This window comes from Ammospiza nelsoni, chromosome 8 (genome assembly GCF_027579445.1).
Source record: "Ammospiza nelsoni isolate bAmmNel1 chromosome 8, bAmmNel1.pri, whole genome shotgun sequence".
In the NCBI taxonomy this organism is placed as follows: Eukaryota; Metazoa; Chordata; class Aves; order Passeriformes; family Passerellidae; genus Ammospiza; species Ammospiza nelsoni.
The window spans coordinates 10,765,876-10,792,526 of record NC_080640.1 but is presented as its reverse complement, the minus strand read 5'-3'; the positions used below and the strand labels follow the sequence as shown (position 1 = coordinate 10,792,526).

Sequence of the window (26,651 nt, the reverse complement as noted above, 5' to 3'; positions counted from 1 at the left end):
CTTTTGCTAAGCACTCCAAAACCAGCCATTCTGAAGTAAAATCTTGCCACTCATTATTTACGGCTTCTCTCCTATCAGGGCAACAGTGGCTAAATTCACAAAGGTATTTAAGACCTTTAATGCTTACTCTTTTTTTTTTTTGGTGGAATATGGAGGGTGAAACATTTCTGAATCAAGTATCATTCCTACATTCATATTATAGCTTCTGGGATTTCAGATTTTGCAATCAGTGCATGAATAACACAAGAAAGCAGCAGCTTAGAGTTTTATCCATGAAAGATGAATTGCACTAAAACGTGAATCTGCATTAAAGTTGAGTCTTTCTATTCAGGAACTTTATAGAAGCCTTTGCACATATCTGCCTGCTCATATAACAACTGCCCTATGATTTATGTCTATAGATTTCTCCTTCCCTCCAATAAACACACGCCCTCCTGTGTGCATGTATGACCTTTGGTGTTTAGAGCATTAACGTCAAATTCTCAGCTGCTGACTGATCTTTCCCTTTATAAGGTCATCTCTCTCAGGAGCACATATAAACTAACTGAGCTATTTCCTCAGAGGATTGAGGAGCAGGATTCCATGCTGGTTGTTTCTGTTACTGAATATTTCAGAGATGCTCCAGAATCCAGGTGAGGGGATCCACAGCAGGGTGCTGAGCACAGCCTGGCCAAGGACTGCAGCTTCCCTTTGCTGCCTCACCCCACCTCACCACCAAGTCTTTTCAGAAATTAGTATTTCTGCTACTTTCTGCCTAAACCCCCCAAAAGCTACCCTCTTTGTGAGGTTTCAGCTGACAAATACATGCAAAGAGAGTAAGGACTAAATCTGACCCGCTGAGTTAGGAAAAATACATTAATGAAATAATGCTGCTTTTTCTTATACCAGTGACAATGAATTCAAAATGGGATCTGTCAAAAGGGGATAGGAGCAAAGAAAATCTGAGACATAAAGCTTGCTTTGAAATTGTTCAAGAAAGGCAGCCAGTACCCCTGCCACAACACAGCAAAATTATGTCAACAGCCTATTGCAAATAGTAATCTCAGAATTGCCAGCCACTTCTTACTTCAAGTCTCTAGGCAATTGTTTTGCATTCACAGCTTTATTTACAGGTAAAACTCTATACAGATGGAAGCGTGTGCTTCTGTCAACATCCATAAAAGAAACCGAAAGATTTAAAAGCTTAGAAAAACATAATTTTTTTTTCCAGATGAACGAATTCACAAGCAATCAAAGGAGCTACTATTAGATCTTACTCTCATTATTGTTTCTAAACTGACAATAGATAGTCCTTCTACCTTCACATTCACCAGTTTTTTCTTTTGTCCCACTTTACAATTACCCTTAATTTTAACAGGGGCAAGGGGGGGCAGAGGAAGAAAATGTTATATATACAAGAGCAGATAGGCATCCATAAGTGTTTTAACACAAAGAAATGGTAATATAAACATTTGCAGAGCAGTGGAGAAAAAAGAATTATATCAAAGGAACCATACACGGGAATATCCCTGCATACATGTGAAGTCTCTGTTGGGATCTAACCCAGGCATATCACCAACCTGCATTTGTCTTATTTCTTATATAATATATATGTATGTATATGTGTATACAAGCAGGCACTGATTAGCAGCCTAGATAACAAGCATTCTTTATCTTATTAAATGGGTGTATAAAGCAGCATGAGTCTGCTAACCCATAAAAGCACATCAGCCATTGGAAGGCATAGGAAGCCAGCCTAACCTGCAAGAGCTGCAAAAAACAGATGCACCTCAGCAGGGTGCAGGCATTAATGACAGAATAGGATCAACAAATTCAATCCCAGTTATCTGAAGCGGAAAGGATATGCAGCAACCAACATCTCCACATTTTGTGTGGAAGGCTGCTCCTCTGAAGTTCTGCAGAGAGAAATCAGTTTTAGTCCATTTGTATAACATGAGCAAGCAAATGCCTGGAGAAATCATTGTAAAGCACTAAACCCAGGACTTGCAGAGCTGAAAACACAAAAATAAACTATGGCCACTAAATAGCTACAGCTAATGGAATAACTGTATGTAAATGAGTGAACAGTAAACCTTACTTTATTGTGCCTTGAGCAGACGTGTGTTGCAATGGTGCCTCAAACTGTTTAGGGGGAGAAGGGGGATGTGAGTGGTACATTGTGGATGTCACTGAAAGGCAGATGACAGTAGAAGAATAACATTCAGAAAATAAAAGTATTTAGATTCAATTCTGAACTTCACACCTGTCCCACCATATTAGTGGTAATTGCTATAATTAAATCCCAAATTTTACCAGTAGCTGTTTAAAATCCAACTCCCTATTTCTCCAGTCAAGCGGAAGACAATGCAAGAAGATAAACATTTTCACGATTACTAGCTCATTTCACAGTGTAAAAATGCACCAGAATTGTGGGATTGAAGCTCTGGCCTTCCCAGTAATAAATTAAAACAAAACTAGAAACATATAGAATAATTTCTGTTTTGCAAACTATTTGCAAGAAAGCTGACATTTAAATAACTTCATTATTATTCATTGACAGGGCTTTTCCCTCTCCTCCCGTCAGGGTAAATGACATTTCTATTACAGTATTATAATAAACTCCTGCACATTTTAAATAAAGTCACTGAATTCCATTAGTCCACCTACTATCATGAATATATCTCAATCCATTCCTACCAATATTTCACAATTATAACAGGCATTCTGAATCAACCAGCAACATGAACCCTATGGAAATTTTCTTCTTTGCCAAGGAGCACAGACTGACATTCAGAGTACTGTCACTTTGAATATATAGATTCAATAAATTCCCTAGCAAGTTGCTGTTTTCTCCTTTGTTACAAATTTAAGATTGCCCATAGTTATTTTACATTAGATGCTGAAAACTGGAAGAACCGAACAGTTGATCATTTGGTCAGGAGGCCTTTTTTTATTATTTTTTTGCATCAAGATCTTTCTGGAACACTTAATGAGAAAAAAAGAAAGCCATTGCTTGCAGACTTTAAGCTGTCTCATGTCTCCTGCTTATTGAGTACAGCTTTCTTCCCATGTTAACAGATTAAGCTACTTGTTATAACACATATCATTAAGAAGCAATCACTTTAATTGGCACCATTTACTTTTTATTTTCTTTTCCCACCAGTTACGCCTGGTTTTCACATATTAACTTGACTGCTTCCCCCAGCTCCACCATGAGAACACTGCATTTCATGTCCTTATCCCCCCCTCCTTCCTTCACAGTTTAATTTGCTGTCCTTATCCCCTCTCCTTCCTTCACAGTTTAATTTGCTGCTCTAACCGTGGTCCAAGTGGCAGCCAGGAGCAGCATCACCTGTGGTGTGGTCTGTGAGCAGCAGGCCAGGAGCAGTGGCAGAGATGGGCTCTGGCATTTTGCCCCTTCTGCACATGAATCCACCCCTGGCACAAGCCAGGCATTTCAAGTTAAGCAAAGACTATTAGATCTTGTGTTCCAACCTGACACATAACTGAGTTTGCCACCTGGTTTGCCTCCAAAGGGAATGGCCAGGTGAGCTCAAGATTTGCCAGTTGCTATCGTATTAATCTCTGCAAGAGCAGATTTTTGGAAAGGAACCTTTCAGATCACAGAAGGCAGAATTGCAGAGCCACAGGCTGCACTAATAAAATGCTTTCAAATTAACAAGTTTTTAATAAAAGAATAATGAAGACAGTAAAAATTAGCTTTCATGTTTGAACGCAAAAAATACTGGAGCAGGTAATTCTGGAGCAAATTTGTATTCCTGTATGCAGTGTTTCAGGCGTGTTTGTAATCTCTGCTGTAGAGTTGTTGACTTTTGCACTCTTGTTTTCTGGGGAGACTTTGAGGTTGAGGTGTTATTCCTTCATCCCTCAAATTGAAACTCTTTACTTTGGTTTCATAGCCAGGTAGTAAAGCTTCCCATTGATTTTTGCCACACCACCATGTTTCACAAAAGCTAGTAATGTCAAAGTCTTCTTCAACAGCTGGCCATTTATGTTCACATGTTCCTCCTGTTAAGCCCTTCACAAGGCATTGATAGATATCGCTTCTGGTTTAATGCCTCTTTTGATCTAACTCCTTCATGTGCAACCCTGCTATTTTTTTTCCAGAAAGTAATAATGCCTGATCTCAGTTTCTCAGGGTGAAACTTTTTTTTTTAAAGTAATTATTTATTTTCATAGAAAGTTACTTGTGCTTTGCAAATTACCTTGCTTCACCCAGACACTTCTCACCACTGTCTGTCATTTTAATTCATTGTATAAATAATTCCCCAAGGCTTTTCACATTTCTAATGGGATCTGTTTGCTCAGCTCATGGAGACTGACACATTTTGAATAGAGTTATACAATTCCACCTGGAAAAGCAATTGCAAGATATAAACACAGTAAGTCCTCTGTCCTTGGACAAAATTTCCATGTAGAAAAGAGCTTCATAAGAGTATTGTAAGACTTTGGTTCAAGGGGGCAATGGTCTGACAGCAGTGCCAAGCCAAACAATTGGTCAGCATTTCTTTAAACATCTGTAACAGCACTTCACATGTCACAACATTAAAACACTTCAAATTTATCCAGGCAGGTTGGAATTAAATTTTTTGACATCTCCAGCATAAAGAAAAATAAGGTATTTCAAAACCCAAGGGACCCACGTGCCTCACTCCCTAAGTGAACACATTTCTGATTACTTTTTTCTCATGAGGCTCTCAGCATGCTGGCAAATAATACTGTTCCCCCTGCCGAGGTGGGCAAATGGAGGGAAAGACTAGATAACTAATCCTACATTTGAAGGAAGGCTGTGACAGAGCCAAATTCAAGTCCCCTCAGGCTCCACCATCTTCCCATTCCATCCTGACAGTTTAAAATTTTCTGGGGTTTTGTGAGTGCAAATAAGGACTGGAAGAAGCCTTGCTATCAATGGCAAACCGAAGAAGTACAAAATTAATAACAGTTTAGGCATTTTAGAACAGATTCAAAACTCCATTTTGAAAATATTTTCTTCCAGTCTGACCTGTGATGTAGGTTTTACTCGAAATTAAGTCATAAATTTGTATGAGTTTAATGAAATGTGTATTTTTTTTCCACTCATGGGAAGAATTTTCTCATAAAATTTCCCACCTGCAGAAGCCACCAAGAAGACTTGGAGAGGGAGTAAAAAAATTACAAAGAAACAATAGGAAACTATTAAATTGACATTTCTCTGCATAATCAGTTCAAGTAATTAAATTTTCTTCTTTTCATTTTCAATCAACTTTTATTTAGAGTAATGTAAATGAACAGAAACCTACACACTCAAATTTCTTGTAATTTTTGGCTTAATATAGTTCAGCTGATTATTGCTATAAATAATTTAAAGATGTGACAAGCAGGAGAAGCAGCTCATATTTTATCATACAATCTCTATTCTAACTATTGCATTGGATAATTTTTCAAAATGTGACACAATTCAGAAAGAAAAAATATAGGGGATTGAGAGTGCCATGAGTTGTCATTTGTAGGTGACACAAATGAGGGGCTTGTCTCTCCTTCAAGTAATGGGTCAAGAAAAAGATATTTGCCAAATCTGCCTTCCATGCTCTTCCGGTGGAGAGTCGGTAATTCCAGTTACCAACTCAGGGAGGCAGAGAATATTTGTTCCTCTGTCAAGGTCAACAAGAATTTGGTCAAGAAGTCATAGGATGATGACAGTGGGAATATTCCAAAAGGACACAGGACAGGTTCTATGGGATGAAAGGAAATTGTGCAATCAGGGTGAGGTTATTTCTTACTCTTATCTGCGTCAGATGAAAGGTGAAGGAAATGGTCAGTTATGAGAAACATGCAAGAATTCCCAGTTGGACAAGCCAGAAGAGCAAATCCACTCATACCATAATGCACAGCATTAGACAGCAGTAAGACTTATGACTGTTAAATGCAAGGACAGGGAAAAGAGGATTTTTCCTAATAATCAGGGCAGCACACAAATCAGAACCATTATCTGGTTTGGCTGGGACAGAGCTCTTTTCTCCTTAGCAGCTGGTCCAGTGTTCTGTTTTGAATTTTTCTGTTACCAACATGAGAATAATGTTGGTAACAGAAAAACATTTTGGCTGTGGTTGAGTGGGGTCTATGCTAAGTCACCAACTAGTTAGTGTCAGTAAAAAAGTCAACAAAAAATCTGGGAGGAAGCACAGCCAGGACAGCTGACCCAAACTGTCCAAAGAGATATTTTAACCATCATTCCAGGTTTATATAAACTGAGGGAGTTACCTGGATGAAAGGCAGATCTCAGTTTGGGAACAATTTGGTGTCTGTTGGCAGGTGGTGATCAATGGTATTGAGCATCACTTGTTTTTCTTGGGGGTTACCTCTCTCCCCCCTCCCCTCCCCTCTCTCCCTTTAATTGTTATATTTTACTTTGTTTCAATAACTTTTCTTGTCTCAAGGGATGAGTTTGGGGCTTTTATTTCTGATTCTCCTTCATATCCTACTGGGGTGGGGGTGAGTGAGAGAGCAGCTGGGGTTAAAGCACACCACCTGGCTGGCAGGACTGAAAGTTGACATAAAGTCTCTGCAATTGCCCAAGCATGAGGCTCTAAGTCTTGTAAGTGCTTTTTTATCACCTGAAAGCTTGGACAACGGTGCTGAATAGGCTTAAGTACTCTTGTCCTGAGATCAGAATTATCCACCTGAATTGATCTGCACTGCTCTTGCTGTGATGCAAACCTTGTCTCTCTGAACTGCTAAAGACTGGCTGATATCTATTCTGCTAAAGCATAGCATTCTTTGCAGAGATCAATCACAGCTGCACAAGCCATAGTGAACAACCCTTAGAACAAACTAATCCATGTTGTTCACTCAGCTTCTTCTCGGAGACACCTGGTAAATTCACTGGAAAATAAAACCTGGAGAGGAAATAGTCTGTGGCACACAAAATCAATAGTACAGAATCAAAAATATAATGAGGTAAGGCTAAAACACCAATGTAGATGTATCTGTTGTAACTCTGGTGACGTGTATTCCATTGCATAATTCCTCTTCAGATCCTCCTATCTTACCAAACTAGCCATGGAACAGCGTAACTCAGAACAAACTTCCATATGAAATAATACAGAGATTTCTATGCTTGTAAGATGTCATTAAACGACTTTTTAAACATCAGTTTCTGATGCCACTGCCTTTTATAGCAGAAGTAACATTCCACTCTATTGTGGAGAAGGGCCTTTTATCTTCAGGCTTCAGAGACACTGCTGCATAAAGGTTGGATACCCAAAGAAAAGAGCAACATCAAATATTTTAGCCTGAAAAAAGATCAAATTTGGATTAGATGGGAATGATGCACTTTTCCCCTCCTCCATTTTACAGCTTCTCTAATTTTAGATGTCCGTCTCATCTTGTTAGATCAGTAAACCCCCTTTAACTGCACAGTGCAATGGTTTCTCATGTCAGCGGACGAGAACAGAAGATTCTGGCAGTTGATAAAATCCATATTCAGATTCCCCACTCCTGTGTCTGCTGATCAGAGATCAGATCCTGATCACGCTCTCATGTAAATCCAAACTAATTACTGTGTAGGTTTCCATCACAAACATGGAACTGGATAGCTTCAATGATCAATCTGCCCTTGCTTGGAAACAGTTGCTTCCAGGGAATCAGAAGGATATTTGCTGTCAGAATGCAAGACATGAAGATTTTTATTTCAAGTGTACAATTACTGAGCTTTTGTGTGAAAAATAATGCACTGAGATGTGACTGGACTCTGTTCTGGAAGTGTTTCCAAGGCACTGTTTCACAGGAGTGGACTGTAAATTCACTATTTGCAATGGGCAAATAGTGAATTTTGGGGGTCAGCTACATTCTGGAACCCCTCTCTGCTGTGTTAAGTGACCACTTGCATGATTAGCTCTGGAAAAGGGGATGGGATGTCAAGAGCAGAGGACTTTGGGGAAAGTAACTGTGGAGTTACCACCTATTTTGCCTGGTTACCAGACTCCCAGCAAGGCTGGAGTTTGCCACTGAGTAAGGGGAAGGAGCTAGGTGTTCCCTCTCCATTGCCTGAGCAGCAGAGAGGGTCACTTTCCAGAACTTTCCCCTCAAATTCTCTTTCAGCTTCTCACCTCCGTGTGGCCTCAAAGACTCATCTCCAATCCCTCCCTGAGTGAAGCAGCAGAAGTCAAGAGCAGGGTAGGGAGGCTGGCAGTCACAGCCCCTTTAGCTGCTCTAATCCAGGGCTGGGTGAAAGCCAGCAGTGAGAAACAAAGGAGCAGCCATCAAAGCAAGACCTCCACTTGACCCTCTCAGTGAAAGGCTCAAGAGCTGGCTCAAGTGGTGCTCTGGCTGAAACACCAGAGCCATCTCTCCTGCTCTTCTTAGGAGTCATTTTGTGCCACAGCATCTGGATGCACGTGGGAAGGACCAGTAACTCCACTAATTTTTGGCAGCTAATTAATATATACCACAAATATAATACCAAACATACCAAAAGCTGACAGATTATTGATGCCCACTCATCTGATGGTGTGTGTGATGGAAGCATTTTCTCTGACCCTAAGTCCACAGTAGTGGTTTTCAACACTTATCCATTTGCCATTATAACATTATTTTCAGTGAGAGACCCTGAAGAAAGGAATGAAAGTTTACTGACAACAGGCTTCCTCCTTGTCACCTTAAGGGAATTTTGGGGGATCAGTGGAATGTAAGTGGAAGAGCATCAGTCTGCAAGATCTTGTCCACCTGACTCATTTGTCAAAACAAACAAGCAGGGTAAGATGCAAACTGCTGCCCTTCCTTCCTTCATCGGGGGGTGAACACTCTGCAACACTGCAACTCAGAATGCAGCCATTCCCACAGGCCCAGCCTCTCTCAAGGCTTATGTTCATCAACAAAACAAATCTCAGCCTAGCTGTGCTGGATATTAAAGCCATTCTTCCATATGTTTAAATCAAAAGCTGCCTTTTAAATTAGGATTGAGAATGACTTATGATTCTTCTTGCCATATGTTTACAGGGGCATACTGACATCAGCACACCCTTAATGCCAAATTCTTGCTCATAAAGTGGTTCCTTGAGTGTTGATTCTTCCCATTTTCACCCCAGTCTGGTGTAAATCACACAAATAGCAGGGACTGGAGCCCAGCAATCATCACGCTATTAACTTTCTAATTGATGGTAATGGCCAGAATAAATTTCAGGCACCCCAAGGGGTGGTTAATGGATTTTGTAGCTTGAGGGCAGAGCAACAGGAAGCCTTTCCATTAATCAGGGAGATGAGACAACCATACATGTCCTACACTTCCCACCCCATCATAACACTGAGGTCATTGCAGCTTCGCTAAAAACCCTCTCAGCAGGCTGAGCTCAGTTAGGAAGTTTGATACACTCGTTCAGCAGAGCTGCCTTAGCATCCACAGCCACATTATACATCCAGAAAGCCACTTCATCCCACCTCCAATTAAGAGTAAGGAGCAGTTTTACTGTGCCATAAATGCATTGCAGGTCTTCTGCAGGGTATGTACTAAAAGCCAGAGAAAAGATTTTCTGGCTAGCACCATCCAGGCATTTGCAACACAATATGCAATCTTCATTCTATCCTGCCAGTGCAAATCAACAGCTAGAAAGCTTAAAAGATCCAGACAGCCCAAGACATTATTGTCAAAATCACTGTCCAAGCCCCTTAGTTGTTATAATGGAGTAACTCCCAAGGACCAGTAGCATTTTAAAACCAGCTAAAAATGTGCTTCATGCATTAATTCATACTAAAGTTAGTGGGAAGATGCAATCCCTTAGCCAATACTAGTTTTGGTTTTTTTTTGCCTTGCTTTAAAATATCATTATTCCCAACAACTGGATGGAGTAAGAATACAGAAGGGAGAGAGATTAAATTTAAAAAATAGTAATTCAGAGTGTTTCATTGCACTTGTACCAGCGTTATCATTATCCATTCAATTGAATATTTTATAACAGTCTGGCTGTCACCCTACAGGAAAAAAGGTCCCATGAAACAAGGCGAAAAATCCAAATGAAACACACTTTCAGTTTCAGATTATTCCTACATTTCCTGTCAAAATTTCATTTTTAAAATATTGCAGAAGATTTATCTGAATAATGCTGCATTTCCCAGAAGAAAATTGTTCTACTGGAAAGGTTTTCAATTCATTCTCTGAGTCCAAGCAGTGAACACACTGAGCTGCCAGCTCGACTCTTAGCACACCATTGGACCTAAGAAAGAATTTGTTGTTGCTGGATGTAAAAGCTGTGCTACTGGACTACTCTACTCAAAAATCACTAATTAATGCTTTTAAGCAGATAAATACAACGAGTGTTACTGTTTTTCATTTTAAAGCAATTTGAGTGATGCAGCTCTACCATTTTTGTCAGTTGCAAATACTAGACAACATCCAGAGCCACGCAGCTTTACTTTTTTTCCTCTTGGTTGGTAGAAGAGTATTTATCACCATGTATCTCAAGGATCAGTGGGGTTATAAAGCATGCTATTTATAGCTACTCTTGGGGTATGGAGCAGGTGACAGCAATTTGTTCCTCTGACATCTAACCTTAGGTCAGCTCCAGTAGCAGAAGATGGATTTTTACAGGAAATGAAATGAAAGTACACAGCAGAAGATTAATACTGTTTTCCAGGCCTGCAGACAATGCATGCTCCCTATCACTCTGCAGGAAAAATGGTCAGGAGCTTGTGCTGTGTGTTAAGAATAGAGCAAGCTGTGGTCAAGGTGAGGTGTTCAAACAGTCTGTTAGCAAACTGATTCACTGGCATCTGGGCAGGGAGGAACTGCAGGCTGACAGTCCAGAAATGAGCTCGGCTCTTCGGGTTCTTTGATTTTGAAAGTCATCTTTAAGTCAGCACCAGCTACAGATAAAATGGGATTTGCTTTTATGTTAGTGGTAAAAGATAAAAGTAAGTTAAAGGATAAAAGTAAGTTAAAGCTTGGCTGTAAATTCCATATAGGAAACATTTAGCACAACATCAGGTTACTATTTTGCCCTGCATTGCAACAACATCTTATTTTAAACAAGTTTTCTGTTTGTGAAAATATAAGGATTGAAACATCTTTACAGAGTCCCTGACAATAAAATCCTCACTGATGGGCCATATTCATCCACTACTCACAACCCATATTCCCAAACATCCTAAAAAAAATGGACCAGAAGACTTATTTACCCTAAAAGCAATCTGTTTTAATTTATTTGGAATTAAAATGATAAGGAAGGTTTTTCCAAAGATGTAGGTGTATGAAGACATTAATTATACAATCTATTCATTAAAATAATGTTACCAACAGGAGCTCAGCCAAATACCTGAAAATTCTTTCCACCTTCTTATAACAGAGCTGTCATCCTCAGCCACCACCAACAGCCTTAATAAAGGTGTGTCTTCTAACATGCTCAAAAAATTACAGCTTTGCTAACCAAATTCTACACTTGACCACAAAAGCCCTACAAACCCCCAATGCCCCAAAACAGCTGGAAAAAGCCATACTAATTTCACCTGTGTGAAAGCCAAGGCTGGTAGAAAAGAGTTATCAATTACAAAAGGTTCAATTTGCACTTGGAATGGCAAAGATCACACAGATACATAAAGATTATACCCTGAAAAAGGACCTTCATAAGTCCCTGGACATTTCTCTGGGAGATGGTTGCCAAGTCCTATCCTGCTGTGTGATAGAAAGTCTCTGAAAAATGACTGTAAGTGGAAGGTCTTCAATTCAGTTTTGATTTATTAGTGCCCAATTAGAGCAGACACTTTAAGGAACAGTTGCTGCGGTAGCCAAACAGTGGAGCTGTGCCCTGGGGTGGAGGGGAAGGGAAGGAGGCAAGAACAGGTGCAGGATTTTAAATGTGCACTTCAAGTGGGAGCAGACATTGATGGATCACACAACCCTCCTTCCAGCACCATCTACACACACACACCTTCACCACCTGTCACAGCCCCCAAAATCTCATCACTTGTTGGGTAAAGGTCCTGTGGCAGGTGAAACAGGACCAGACAACTGTGACCAATCCTTCTATGTCTTCACAGGTCAAATTCTTGCCAAAAATGCACTGAATTTCCCTTCTTAATAGGTGAGAATTGGAGGACTGTAAATACATGAAAAAGAGCATCTGTGATTTTTCACTGCTTCAGAATAAAGTTCCCTGTTTTGCTCATTTCTAATTTTTGGGTGAATAAGGCACCTTAACCTTCACATCATGTAGGGGTTTTTCTGTCTCCATCCTCTTCCCCCTGTTTTAAAATTTATGGTTACCATTTAGGCTGATTTCAATTTCCATTAATAATATGTGCAACTGATGTACATTTAAGTGATTTTAATCATGTTGTAGTGACAGGTTTAGCTTAAAGCAGGGCTTCACTTAGAACTATCAAGTAAATTTCTCTTGAAAAGGTCAGTTTAACATTTAACAGGAGGGCCCATTCCAGACAAATTAGAATTTGCTCCACTTGCTTCAAGTGCAAACACTTTCCAGACTGGCTTCAAGAGAGGCAAGACAAGCAAAAGAGAAAAGTGTCAGGCACCCAAGAGAGAAGGTTCATCCAGCCCAAGAACTGCTCAGACACATGGGCAAAACTGAAACATCCCTGCCCCACTGTTCAAGATCTGGGGCAGAAAATCCGACAGAAACTAGCGAAGGCAGAGCTGGGACAGTTTAGCCAAGCCCCTGACAAGGCAGATTTCTTATTTCTAATTGCTGCAGCAACAAGAATGCAGTGAGAGCAGCTTTCTGTGTGAGAGAGGGGTTACTGGGTGTGCATCCCACGAGCATTTGTTACTGTTCCTGTGCCTGCCAGAGACATTTGTGCTTTCCAGGGAAGCAGCACAATGAGCAGAGAGGCAATACCTGTCATGCTGTCCCAGTGGCACTCTCAGCTGTAGCCCAATTCCATGCACACTGCAGCTGGTGACAGCTGGAATCATCACAAATGAAAGCCAAGAAATAAGCCTGTGCTTGTAGCATGTGAATCCCTGAACCAGAACTTCTAGAGAACACAGTGACATCAGATCCTGTGGTACCCCCACACTGCTGGTGAGCCTTTCACTGTCAACAGTACAGCAGAGCCTGTGACCTCCTGTTTCTGAGGCACCCATACAAAAATGTAACATGTCTTGGTAGATCTTTCTCATTGAAAATAAATTTTCCCTAAGGATGTTCTCAATTAGGTGACAGTTTCTGAATAAAATCAAAATATCCTCCAGGGACCTGTCCAGCCTTACTAGTACCTGGCTGAATGACATCATCCATTTAGTGACAGGTTTCACAGTCTATTTTACTATCAGGTTTTACTAGTTTCAAAAACACAAAATTCCTCATAAAACAGAAAGTCTGTTTGTCTAGACAGCCAACTAAGTCTGTCCAGACAGCTAAGTAAGTTCATCATGGTGTAAATTTCCCCTGACAACTCCCAAGTTCTTCAGGAGTCCTGGAGAAGCCTTCAAGAGTATTTTTGACATTTGTGCTGTCACACTTCTTGAACAATTTTCATTACTTCACAGGTTTGTGCTTCTGCCTAGAAAGAGTGGTTGGGGGAAAAAAAAAAACAAACAACAACCCAAACAAAAACCAATAAAACCACAATAAAACAAAAAGACAAAGCCACATACACACAAGCACAGTGTTTGAAAATTCAGGGATAAAACTGAAATTTAAATCAGTCATTTGTAGGGTTGCTTGGAAATGCTTCAGACACATTTTCACTTTAGAAAATGCCAACCTGCCAAAGCAAACCTTTTCCTGAATGGAATTTCCTTGCAGAACAACAGAAGGAGCAGATTTTTTTTTTTAGTTCTGAGATGTGAGAGGTCCAGGTTTTGTTGGGAAGAGAGGACAGCACTCAGCAGAACAGTCAGCAAAAGCACTGATGCATCTGTAGCTGTCTAAGCATTGGAACAACAGCTGGGGCTGTTACTGCAGCAACCACCAATACCCTGAAATTACTTCCAAGCAAATCCTCCTTCACAGCAAGGCAAACATTGAGATGCAGCCTTTCTCAAATAAAACAAAATTTCAATTTAGGAGCATCCTCAATCTCAAGAGAGCTCTCTCAGCCATTGTACTACTAATTATTGTGGGGTAGTGCTCTCCTTCACCCCTTTGAACTCTGCTTGTGTGTAGGACAGAGAAAGATGTTTAATAATGCAACCACACTCATGATTATGGAGAAGAGTAATAGATTCACCAGCAATTTGACTAATCAAGCTGACAAAGTGATTGGGTTCAAAAAGGGAAAGACTCTCCCAGCAGCAGTTCATTAAAACAAAAATGAAATTCTGCACATTTCCAGTGTAGCAAAATTTACTGGTTCAAAAGAGGGAAGAAAAAGGAATAACCTGGATAAACTCAACTATCAGCAACAAAAATCAGGTATAGGGTGCAGCTGAGACTGGATTGGCTCCTTTAACTTCATTACAGACAATGAGCAAAGAAAATGTGCAAAGAGGAGGTTCTGCAAGGAAAGCCCTTGCACCTAGAACCAGTTATGTCAGGTGATTGTAAACAGTGTTTGAGCGTGACAGGGATTCTCACAGCAATGGAGACAGCTGTGAGGGAGGACCATGACAAACCTCAGGAAGTAAGCCAGAGTTTTTTAGGAGAAATGTGTGTTTGCAAGAAAAGCTAAAGCTACTGTGAAAATGGAAAGCTGACTCATCCACACACAGCACAGCAGTGGTCCATGAAGTTATCAACACTGTGTGAGGTTGCTGAGAGTCAAGGAACTCAGCCTGGGTGGCAGTGTGAGAATATATTAAAATAAGTGTCTTTTTTTGAGAATGTTTTATTTATGAGAATAGAGCAGAACTGTTGAAGAGAATGAAATAAAACTCCTTTGATTTTATTTAGCATCTTACTTCATGTTAAAACTTAATGGGAAAAATCCTGAAGTTATTAACAGTTAAAAAACTAAGTTTTACTGGATTCCTGAGCTGCTGACAGTTTTTATACAGGACATTTCAAAATGGTGTAAAAGTTGAGATAGATGGGAGAAGCTGCTCCTGAAGAGAATGGAGGAAACAAGAAAACTTGGCTCAGGAAAAGCTACCTCTTAAAAGGCCCTTAAGGACCATTAAGGGACATTGACAGAATGAGGCAGAGGAAGGGCTTTAACCTGCAGGGGGGGAAGCAATTGTGCCTGCAGAAGAAATGTGTTACAACCCAAGCTAGTTCAAACCACCCAGAAAATCCATCAGTAAGGCATCCAAGTGGGACAAACAATCCCAAACCCTGTAAACAGGTAGCCAGAAAAGAAGGTGCTGGTGTTCCAAGACTGGCTTGAACGCTTGGTCACTGATGCAGGACAGTAGAAGAGGGACTGAGGGTGGGAGAGAAACTGCACACTCCAAAATTCCTTGTGGCAATACCAGACACTGAACCCCTTGCTACCAAAAAAAGCAAATCACCCTGAACTCTTCTGCTTTAGCACATGCCAGAGACACTTTTCATCCCAGTGGTGTACAGACACCAAAAGAAAAGAGCATATGTTACCAAATGTCTTCAGCCCTGTTGAAAAGCATGGAAGAACACCAACTGCATTCAGGCCCTGGCTCAGGAACATAACCAAATCCTGCAGAACAGATGGAACCACCAATGCTGGGAGTTCTTGTTGGCCAGGAAGGGGAGATAAGGCTAATCTTGGCACTGTGAAACACTTGTAGTCCCACTTTCACATTCCAGGCATTTACAGTTCTTTGGGAATTTTCTGTGGATTAGATCCCAGTTTTTTATTGAGCTTCTATTCCCAAGGAAGGAGATATTTAACTGAAGCCTCTATTCCCAAATATGATGTTGCTCAACTACACAAGAGAAAAATGGACAGCCAAGGTAAATAAAATGCCGGTTACTTTTTTTGTCTGAGCATGAACTGATCAAGCACAAATGTATTTTCTGAGGGCTGTGCAAAGGTGAGGAGGTAAAGGAATCTTATTCTACAGGGAAACACAGAGGGACAAGTGGACAACTCTAGTGATTGTACTGTCACTCTTGAAACATGAGGCCTCTACTGCCTCCATTAATTAAGGCTGTTGAGCTAGATCAGAGGCTGATCAGTCTTCAACCCCTTGTGCATAATTATTAACTCCTAGCTCACCTTAATAAAACCTTGAACCAAACATCTCCTTTGGGTACTCTGAGAAGGAGAAACCAACTCAGCTAATTAGACAGAGTTGTCACAGCAGCTAATCAGCACACCTACATTCAGCCCAGTGATTGGTACCAGCTGGGAATCATTTCAAAATTTACCAGGGAATTAAGAAAGCACGCCTTGGGACTTGCTGGAAGAGAAGTCTTTGGCTGACAAAGCAAAAAAGATGCAGGAGATGAAGCAGCAGCTAAAAGTAAAGTTTGCTTTGGAGAATCAGGAGTGAAATCAGGTAAAACACACAAGAAGTGATTCTTGTGGCAATTGATAGATCATCTGATCTGCAGTGCTGGTGGGCAAGGGAGCAGTAGTCTACTTTAGGGGAAGCACTAGTAAGAAAGCATCATAAATTAATCCCAGCCAGTCAGCCTAAAGTGCAGCAAATGACAGCACTGGAACACAAACAGTAAGTAAATCACATCTGCCCCTGCCTGAGGACTGGCTCTAGATCTCTGTTCTCCACCTCCAGACAAACCCAGTCCTAGTCTATTATTTCAATTAATGGAACAGTCTTTTTATACTGAATGAAGACATTATTACTTATCTACTCTATGACTCTGACAGAAAGGCAACAGTAGCAGTGGATCTTCCTTACTGTACCACTGGGCATTAACTCAGCTGACAGTGCTGACAAGTCCTGTCCGATTCACAGGCTGGCAAGTTCAGCTCCTTGAGTGCAACCACCTCATTTTTGCAGGACTCTGTCTGTAGAAGAGTTATGCTGCCAGCCCTGCTCCTTCAAAGAATCTAGGCCTCCTGGCAATTTATCCTTTTTTTTTCCCCTTTGGCATTTAGAGATTACAGAGTGATATTTTCAGATATAGCTGAGGTTCTGAACAGACTGTCCTGTGAGCTCTGTAAATCAGGAGCGGCAAGCTTGGGCCTTCTGGCAGGGCTACTGCCAGCTCATGATGTGAGCAGATGACATTTGTCTGCCACAGGTCTCTGCCACAGCTGTACAGCACTGTCAGAGGCACACACTGGGCACAGCTGGTGCCTGCAAAACAGGGCAACCACCTGCACCCACTCCACAGAGCCACAGAGCAGGAGAGGCTGTGGCACCCTGCTGCGGAGAAACAGGAGCTGAGCTCGGCCAGGAAACTCTAACAGCTCCTGTAGGATGCCTAACAAATTTTTTTTCCTGTTTTGTATCCCAGAGAGGGCACAGTGACCCCAGTAACACATAACAAGGACAACAGCCTTAGCTGGTCATTGATAAAACTTATCCACCCCCACCTATTTGATCCTCAGACAAATTCTTCCTTAAAATTTACCTTTGCCTTACAATCTCCGACTCCATGGATGATGACCCTGTTCATACTGTTGGGGCAACTGAGTTTGATTCTTCATAGAGCCCTCTAAGTTCACTGATCTCTGTTATTAACTTTAGCACCAACTCACACTGCAAATCTCTCCTAGGAATAGGATGCCAACACAGAAGGTGTAAATTCCTCCAAGAATTAGGGCAGCAACCTGAGAGCCACTGCCTGATGTGCCAGCAGCACTTCCTTCCCCGCTGCACTGGGCTCACCCATGTGCTGTGTCCACCCAAATCCCTGGATACTCAGCTGGAGCAGCCACAGTGCAAGGTCTGTGTTCAAGGGGGGTACATTACTGGTTGGTGCCCAGAGAAACAGACAGGAGCCATTTTAACAAATACTGATTCAAAAGAACTTTGTGTTCTTATGGACAGTAAAGACAAAACAAACTGGACAACAAAAATTCTGTCTTTTTGGACAGGTAATGAGCCTGACCTAAAGCTTACTGAAATCTGCAGAAGCCTTTCCAGAGACTTGATAATAGTTTACAGGAGAGTCTGTGTAATTACCCTATACAATTACATAAAAGTCTGCTAGAACTTTAGTGATTGAGAGGACAAATGTTTATGACATCTGCATTCAGGAAAGTTCTGGACTGCTGTGTGATGTCCCAGAAAAAAATATAAATATATTACTTAGCTTTCAGAGCATCTTTAAAGCTTCTTAAAACTAATAAAGAAAACATCAGAAGCAGGGAGGCCAGAGAAGTAACATTTTAGGAAGGGACAGGATGTGGGAGAACAGGATGAAAATGCCCAGTGGGATATCAAGGCATGCACATGATCACTGTCAAGTGTAGGCCAAATACACATGTAAATTAAGGCTCTGAGGAATCTGAGATGTTGCTGATTCACTCAGCATCCTCTACCCCTTCCTGGATGAATTTGAGCTCATTAGGTGCAGCTGGAAGAGATCAGCTCCTATGAGAAATAAATTGGGTGCCAAAATGAATGGAATTATACAGGCAGATTTAGACCAATGTGTACGTGCCAAACTAAGATATGGCCCCTTTATAAAGTTTTCCAAATTAAGAAAAAGCCCACCACCAAAAACAACCCCAAAGTTGCTAACACAGGTGTCAGTGGTCAGTCTTTAAGGGAGAAGGGGAATTTCTGCATGAGGGCAGATGGACAGGGTGAGGGTTGGTACCATCCCATGCAAGGCATCACTTGCACCCACTGAGAACAATGCTGGCAATAACCATGATTCCCCTTCTCCTCAACTTTCCAGCCGTGAAAAGCTATTTTGCAGCCAGTAGAGGCTGACTCATCCCATCAGATAGTGAACTTCCACACCTTATAGAAGCTAACGCTGCCTTTCAGATTTCACTCTCACAACAGAGAAGACACACCTTACTAGAAGTTTCCTTTCCTCTGCTTTTTCCTTTCTGACAAAGATTTTGACAGGTACTTTTGGAGTGGCTTGTTCTATCTTGAAGCTAGATTAAATTCTCTGCATCATGTTCAACCAGAAGAAGGCAGAGAAGCCACAAAATTCTTTCAGAAAATTCAACTAAGAAGCCAATAATGCCCCACTGTAGGTTCAGGCGCACAAATTAAATATGAATAACTGATGTTTTTCATCATGTTCCAAGCAACTGGGTCTTAATAGTCAAGGTTGTTGCCACTTCTCTGGAAAGAAAAATATTTCTGAGGTGGTAGAGACAATCTGTCCACCCTACAAGCAATACAGAGGTGAAGATCATCCAAAACCATCACTCCTTTAGTCTTCCATTCTCTAGTAAGCAGCACGATACAAATGTACAACAGGACAAGTTTATAGAGGGGCCAGAATTTTTCTTAACTACAGAATGGAGCTTTCTGAAGTTTCCCCTTCTACTTTCTTTATTCATTGAAAGGATAAAGCAATGTTTAAAGAGCAATCAATAGAACTCAAGAACACTCTGTTCTCCAGCTGCTATATGAAGCTCCTTGCCCTAAAGGCTACACACAAGTGAAATTTTATGTCATTTACTACTTTGCCACTTTCACTCTCCAACATGCAGAGTGGCCAGTTCATTTAGAAGATAAAAAAGAGCTGGGTGAGTTTGACTTCATCACACAGTTAGATATCAAAATATAAAGAGGTGTAGGAGAAAGAAACTGGATGGCTAAAGGCACAGAAAAACCTCTTCCTTCTCAAGCATTTATTCAGGTCCCTGAAGCTGACAGAGGCCAAAAACCACCAGGTGATTTGCCCATCCTCCTGGACACTAAAAGATTGTATCAGTTCAAATGGTGGATACATTCTGAGAAATACAAATTAACCTCACAGATACACCCACCAAGGGCTACTAAATACCTCCACTAAACACTTCTGGTGTTTTAAAAAGTGGTGGAGGCAGAAGTCAGTATAAACTGAAAGGCTGCATCAAAACAGTAACACACATGGCTTGGCCTCGTTGTTACACCCTTGTCATCTTTACCTGCTGCATGCTCACCATGAAGATCCTGGATCAAGTGGATCCTTGATTCAATTCAAAACAGCCCTCAGTACAACTGCAGTGGATCTCCCTTGTTCACAGATCAATTCTTAATGACTTGATGGAATCATTTATAATAAAAAAGGCTAGAGCAATAATTATTATAACAGGAGTAAATAGCCTCACACATTCCCTCAGTTAAATGCGACACACTTGGATTATGGATTTGGTTTGGGGGTAAATTGCAACATGCAGCTTCTCTACATAAAAACTCTAGATCTTTCATTTTCTTCAAAACCAAACTGAAAACCACTTTTTTTCCCCTTTTTTGCAGAGCACTGATCAGCATTTCATGAGTTACTATGCATTAGAGATAATCCACAAATATAAATGAGGCTATTATATCCCTATGCATGTTCTGTTCATGCAATTTCAATAGAAATTCTGCAAATTAACAAGCCCTGTTTACTCAGAGCTTTATTACATCTTCTTTCTAAACCAATTCACTCAGCATGTTTCTTTTGAAACAAAAAAATAGCAACTGAATGTAGGAGAAGCCAACTGCCAAGCCCAGTGTTTTCATAATTACACTAATAGAAGGCCTGAGGAATGAATTCATACTTATTACAATGCTGACCATTATTTTCTAATGGGACATAGATTGAATAGATTTTACAGCTACATTAACTCTATTTCCACCCACCTTTTCTGTTTATTTTGTGTTTTAATGATGTTTAAAAGCTAAGGGGCAATAGTAGCCATCAAAGTAATATCAATAGTAAGGGGAAAAGCCTGACAAGGAGGGTGATGCTGCTTTTATATCACTGGACAGAAGTAATTTCTGGAGCTTGTGGGAAGTGATGCTGTTTGACTCAGCTCAGTGAATTAACACCAGCTTCTGCAAGCAGGAGGGCTGAGTCCTCACACAACCCTTCTCATCTTAACCATGTCTAATCCTCTTTGCTCCAAAAATCAGATTTCTACCCCATCTCTTACAGGTATTTGTCATCCTTTACCTATCCTGTGTAATCATCTGGCCACCTTATTCCACCATTCACATCTTCTTCCCTTTGTTATACCTCCCAAGTCACTATTCCAATAAACAGACACCAAACTTGGTTCAGTTGCAATTTTATGCATTGACTGTATCCATGACCTTAGGAGAATGTTTCTGGTCTGTTTAATTTTATGCCTATTCTTTAATTCAAACCGACATTTCAGTTAGTCACTTGAATTTTTGCCCAGAAATACCGTTTTAGGAACAGTTTTATTGAAATTTGTATGCAGTCTTAAAAATCTTTACATGCCAAGTCAGTATCCTAAACATTTCAAAGTTCTAATTTCTTCAAAAATTCAGCTCCTGTCTCCTTATCTTATAGAGCCATTGATCAGATCAATGCATTTCTGTCTTTTCACAGTGGGACATGAAGCCCAGTTTGTAGCCTATTACACACTGTCCAGTCTTTCTCCATGCTCTAAGTAGATATTTCATAGTCCTGTAAGTTCAGCCTTCAGCCCCTGTCCTACTATTATTCTTTGTTAAACTGAAATACATTTTTTCAAGTGATCTCAGCTCACTAAGCCATCCATTTGCCCACTGTGACTACCTTGGGCCTCATTTTGATTCACTGCCTTACCTGTCTCAAAACTTGGAAATTATACCAGACTTATCACCAGACTAATGGCAAAGAGGCCCTATATCACTGCACCTACAGCTAACCTTCCTGAATGTCATTAGAAATACCTTGCCAGGAGAGGATTCCTTGCACATGACTTCTGGTTCTTATGAATTTGCTGATTCTTGACTATGCCTAGCCAAATATTTCACTATCAAACAGCCACAAACCCATACAGAGACAGAATGCCAATCTCCAAAGCCCAGCCAGTATCCTGTTCCCTGAATCATGCAGCTCTCTCATATCACAGTAAGTTCATTCATACTCCTGCTCTCTCAGATCACAAACTGGGCTGATTAACGCACAAAGAAACACTAAATAAGAAGTAGAATCCCTGTTCTGAATCCAGGGCCCTTTTGCTCCAATCAAACAAATTACTGTGTCGAGGAAGAAAAGTCAGGAGATTGAAAATAACTCCTCCAAGTCTCTCTTAAGGCAGCATTTGGCTTCCAAATGCTGTTGTGCATCATCTTAATAAAGCACTTAGGGAAATAAATCATAGGCTATTAAAACACTCGTGACATCACAGTTGCTTCTTTGAGTAACATCCACATCTTAAATTTACAATACATGTGTGCTGAGTAGCTGGTGGAGTGTAAAGAAAGAATTTTTAAAAAGAGTATTGGCTTCTTCCTTCTTTGGCTCCCTTACCAGAGATAAAGTCGACTGGGATTGTAATGTGCTTTTCTTACAAAAGAGTTAGCATTGTGAAAGCTGTTAACATACAGGGAGAGATTACAAAGAATAAGACCATTTACCTTTGAAAAGGGAACACTTAGAAGGAAAATTTACTGAGGTCTCTGGGTTTCCTTCTTACTACCTTCCCCGTGACTAGCCTCTAAATTTTATGCTGCCTTATAACAAGGGAGCACATCGAGCACTGGCAGGGAAGTGAAGAGAAATTATATTTCCACAATGCCTGTAGTCAGTGCTCACTGCTCACAGCCAAAGGAGGCCAGAGTCCCTGCAAGCCACAGATGTGCTCACTGGAAAGGGCCAACAGTCTATAATTGAGATAACTTACATTTTTAACTAGATAATAATGTCACATGGCAAGTCATCAAAGCTCATGTTTTGGGGCATAAGCTGATTGCTGCAGTAGTGCGAGAAGGAAAAGTTATCTCAAAGGTAGTAGGTTTCTTATTGGAAGTTTAACACTGCTAATAGCTGCCATTTATTGGGCATCGCTGGAGGCAGGCTAGGGAAAAAATCAGAGTCCCTCTTGAAAATTCCAGCAAGGAAAGCTCATTTTGAGGAAGAACTCTGCAAAACCTTCACATTCTTACCTACTCCACAGAATGGCATTGCTTTCACTTAGGCAGCCCCACCACGGAGGAACAGAAAGGCTCTAGTTCTGCCTCCCTCACCTCACAGAAAACAGAAACACAGAGGAACTGAAAAGTTGCAAACACAATTAGGAAAAAAAAGCTCTTTTCATATCTTCATAAAGAAAATAAAAATTTAATGTTGCTGCTACCTCTAGTGCTTTTCCCACCATTGGCATACAGTCTGTGATCATAAAACATCTGTGGTGTTTAAACCCCTTGGAAGGAGTTTAAAAGGAATGGGTTTGGTTCTCATTTCTTATTCTTTTTCAGGGATTAGCCTCTGTTCAGGCAAAATCCAAACTAACAATATCACACATTGACCCAAAGATGACAATCCACCCTGCCTGCAAAGACATACAAAGAGTTTCTCATGGGTCTCTTAGGCAGGGGAAGAGAAGATATCAGACATCTGGCTTAGTAAAGCATTGATCAAATCTCTATTAGGCTTCAGCCTTGGATAGAGACTGTAGGTTTATGTACATTTCTCCGCTCTCACTCTTCCAAGACTGGATTTTATGAACCAGTTTAATCCAAACCCTCAGCTCATGTAGGTGGGCAGGTAACACAACCCCATTACCCACATGCAGTGTTGAAGGAGCTTGCCTAAAGCTGGATGTAGGAAGGCCAGGACCCAGAGCTGTCCTTCTCATTCCACAGCTCTAAACACTGGAGAAATAAAGGAGACTAAAACTGTATGATTTTCAGCCTCCTAAATTGATCTTTTGGAGCTGACAATGTAAACACTTGAACTATCAGTAAGAAAACAGTGACTTGTTGGTAAAGCAGAATGGGAGCTTAGAGCTGCCTAAAAATTCCTTTTATCTTGCTGTATTACAGAAGGGTAATTAAACAGACAGTTGTTCTGGCCTGCTATTTCCCTTTCAGATTGTTTGAAAAAGGTTTTCTATTCAAATACAAAAAGCCAATGTTGGCCTGATTTTGGCTGCATCCCTTTTTCCCCAGAGGTTACAGGGCCCATCAGACTGGCAGCTGAGTGCTGTGCAGATTATAAAGACAGCAGCTTAACAAAAATCTCTCAGCAGCTCAAGACAGGCAGTCAGGACCTGCTGGGCCTGACTATTAATAAGTGACAAGGAATCTGCCATCTCTTCAGTCTCTGTGTCCTTTCCACCCAGATTTTTTTCTCCTAAATATACAGGAAATACACAGTTCCCCATTAACTCTGAGGGGGTGTCTCATTTGTTCCTGTTCTGCCATAGAATAGAGAGCATCTTTGTACATTACAACTGTGGAAGAGGAAAAACCCTCTAATTTTATCCAAAGTAAGCACTAACAGAAGTTCATTAAAAGAACTATTTGGGGTTTCTTTTTAATGCTGGACAGTGTAATCATACAAGCCAATGGCCAGCACTCAGCTGGTTGTCAGGAAAGCGGGTCCAAGGTTCTGCTTGGCTTGACCCAGAGCCTTTGGTATGACAGAGGTACCTACAGGCTCAGTTCATTGAGGAACCCACTGCACTTTTATCCCACTTCCATCCTATCCTGATTTGTCTTCACAGCTAAGATACTTCAAGCAATTAAGAAAGAAGCTCTAAGGAACTAAGTGTGAAGAGTCTGTGTTTGGGCTTTCCCATCTGTACAGCAACTGAAGCTATTCAATTCCCTCTTCACTGTGTGAAAACCAGAGAGTGGGGCTTTCTCCTACCACAGAAGAGCTGAGATTCTGAGCAACCACCCAACTCCAGCAGCTCAGGCTTCAAGGAAAACCAGAAGAAAATTAATGGGAACACCTACACAGATATGTACATAGCCATAAAATGCAGCAGTAAAAGTACATTAGTAGAATAAAAAACACTCTTTCTACAAAAGAATTTGCCTTGGAGAAAGAGACTGATATCTGATCTATCTCCTCATGAAGTCATTTAATGCACAATACATGTGGTGTTTCTGAATTTCGATTCCTTTTCAACTCAGCAACTCTCATTGATACTCCCACCTATCTAGATTGCAGAATCATTGAAAAGAGATTTTATCTTCACACCCAACTACACAGCACATACCACAATGGATGCTAGGGAAATTCACACAACTTCCTTGCAGAAGAAACTCATTTGGGGGATAGGGGAAAATGGGTGAAAAGAAATAGCTTTTTACCTCCCACTGGCAAAGCACAGTATCAGTTCAGAGCACATTACAAGTGATATTCATAATCAGGAGGATACATCTTCCTCTGCCTCTTAATGCATCTCACCAGTGAAATGACTTGGCATAATAGCAGCAGGGAGCTGCCAGCCAGGAGAGAGAAGTTCCTGAATTCCCCCATGCCTCCTCCTACATAAGGGGAACTCGAGCTGCAAATTAATTCCTTGCTCACCAGGAATTGAGTCTCCCCCACGTTGTTCCTGTCACACAAGGACAAACTTTCCCAGTGCTGAGTACACACAGGCCCTCAAATGGTACCTCCTAATGACAAGGGCAAAGTGACCCTTCCTTGCCCTAGCTGCCCCAGTGACCTGCACAACATCCACCAACAATTCTGTGCACACACAGAGCTCAGTCTCAACCAGCAGCTTCAGCCTTCCTCAAGAACTCTGTGCCTTCCTACCAAACAGCTCATGCCTTGATGTCCTACTTTGACACAAACCCCACTCCACAAGAACAGCAGCCACTGGCACAGGAACTACTGGCAGGATCACGCTCAAAAGCCAGCTTTGCTACCATTATTGAAGGCACTAATTGATTAATTGTGAGCTTTATTTGTCCTTTTCCATTTTGACGAATTATTATTTGGTAAGTTAGAGAAAAAAAAAGATAGTTCCATGCAGGCCACTCTGTTTCAGGGTAAATGACAGTCAGTTTATGCTGCACAACAAACACACCATTGATACATATTTAAATATACAATTTTACAGCACATCTTTCCCAGATGCTTCACTAAGTCCTCCAAGAAAGACCTAATGACATCTGCCTGGCTCTTTCTGCAGTAACAATAAGCTTTGACTGTTTGCCTGGATAATTCCTGAGGTTCAGATGCAAAAATATTTGGCACCTGGATCTGAAAACCTTAGAGTCAGATCTCAAGCTTGTAAAATGCTTTCAACTGAAGTATCTCCCTGTTAACTCAAGCTCAGCCCCAAATATATTCTTTCCTTTTGGTGACTAGAAGTGGATATACTCCTCTGAAGAGATGAGTACAATTTTACCCACCCAGCTCTGCAAAATGACTGCATGGAGCTATGACAGGAATGGAAATACCAGAACACAAAGGGTGTTTTACTTTCTGTTTATGAACTGGTGAGTACTGTGTGGTTTGTCTTTCCCCCTAGACATCAGCTCCAGTCTAGCTTGTCTGCAGTTATTACACAGCCACAGCTGACTGATGAACCCTGTGGACCAGAACCAGAGATACTTCTGTTATGTTTTACCAACATCATTTGAGCAAACAGGTACAGCCTAGGAAACAGATATGGAAGTTCATCATCTAATTTGCAGAGTAAAAATGACAAAGTACGTGGAAACACTGTATGCCTTTTAAGTGGCATGAATGTGGTGCATTTGTTATTTACAGTATATTGCTAATATATGTCAGCATTAATATTCATTATCTTGATTTACATGTTTCTTTCATGCAGAAAATGGATTTGGATTCCTTCTGATTTACTTGATAACACTCCTACATTTCATGACTGGCTGCAACGGAGAACAAATTTTTAATAGGCTTAATAAATTTACATCATCATTAGTGCTGAATATTTTATCCTCACAAACCAGGGGGTGAGAAACACATCACTAAATCCTCAACTGAATCTGATCCTTCATAATATCAGGA

The 26,651-nt window shown here is 40.8% G+C and overlaps 1 protein-coding gene across 3 annotated transcripts in view; it reads right to left on the bottom strand.

Annotated features, from left to right (window-relative positions):
- Window positions 1–26,651, bottom strand: part of SORCS1 (sortilin related VPS10 domain containing receptor 1) — a 257,123-nt gene that overhangs the window by 143,160 nt on the left and 87,312 nt on the right. The window lies entirely within an intron of this gene.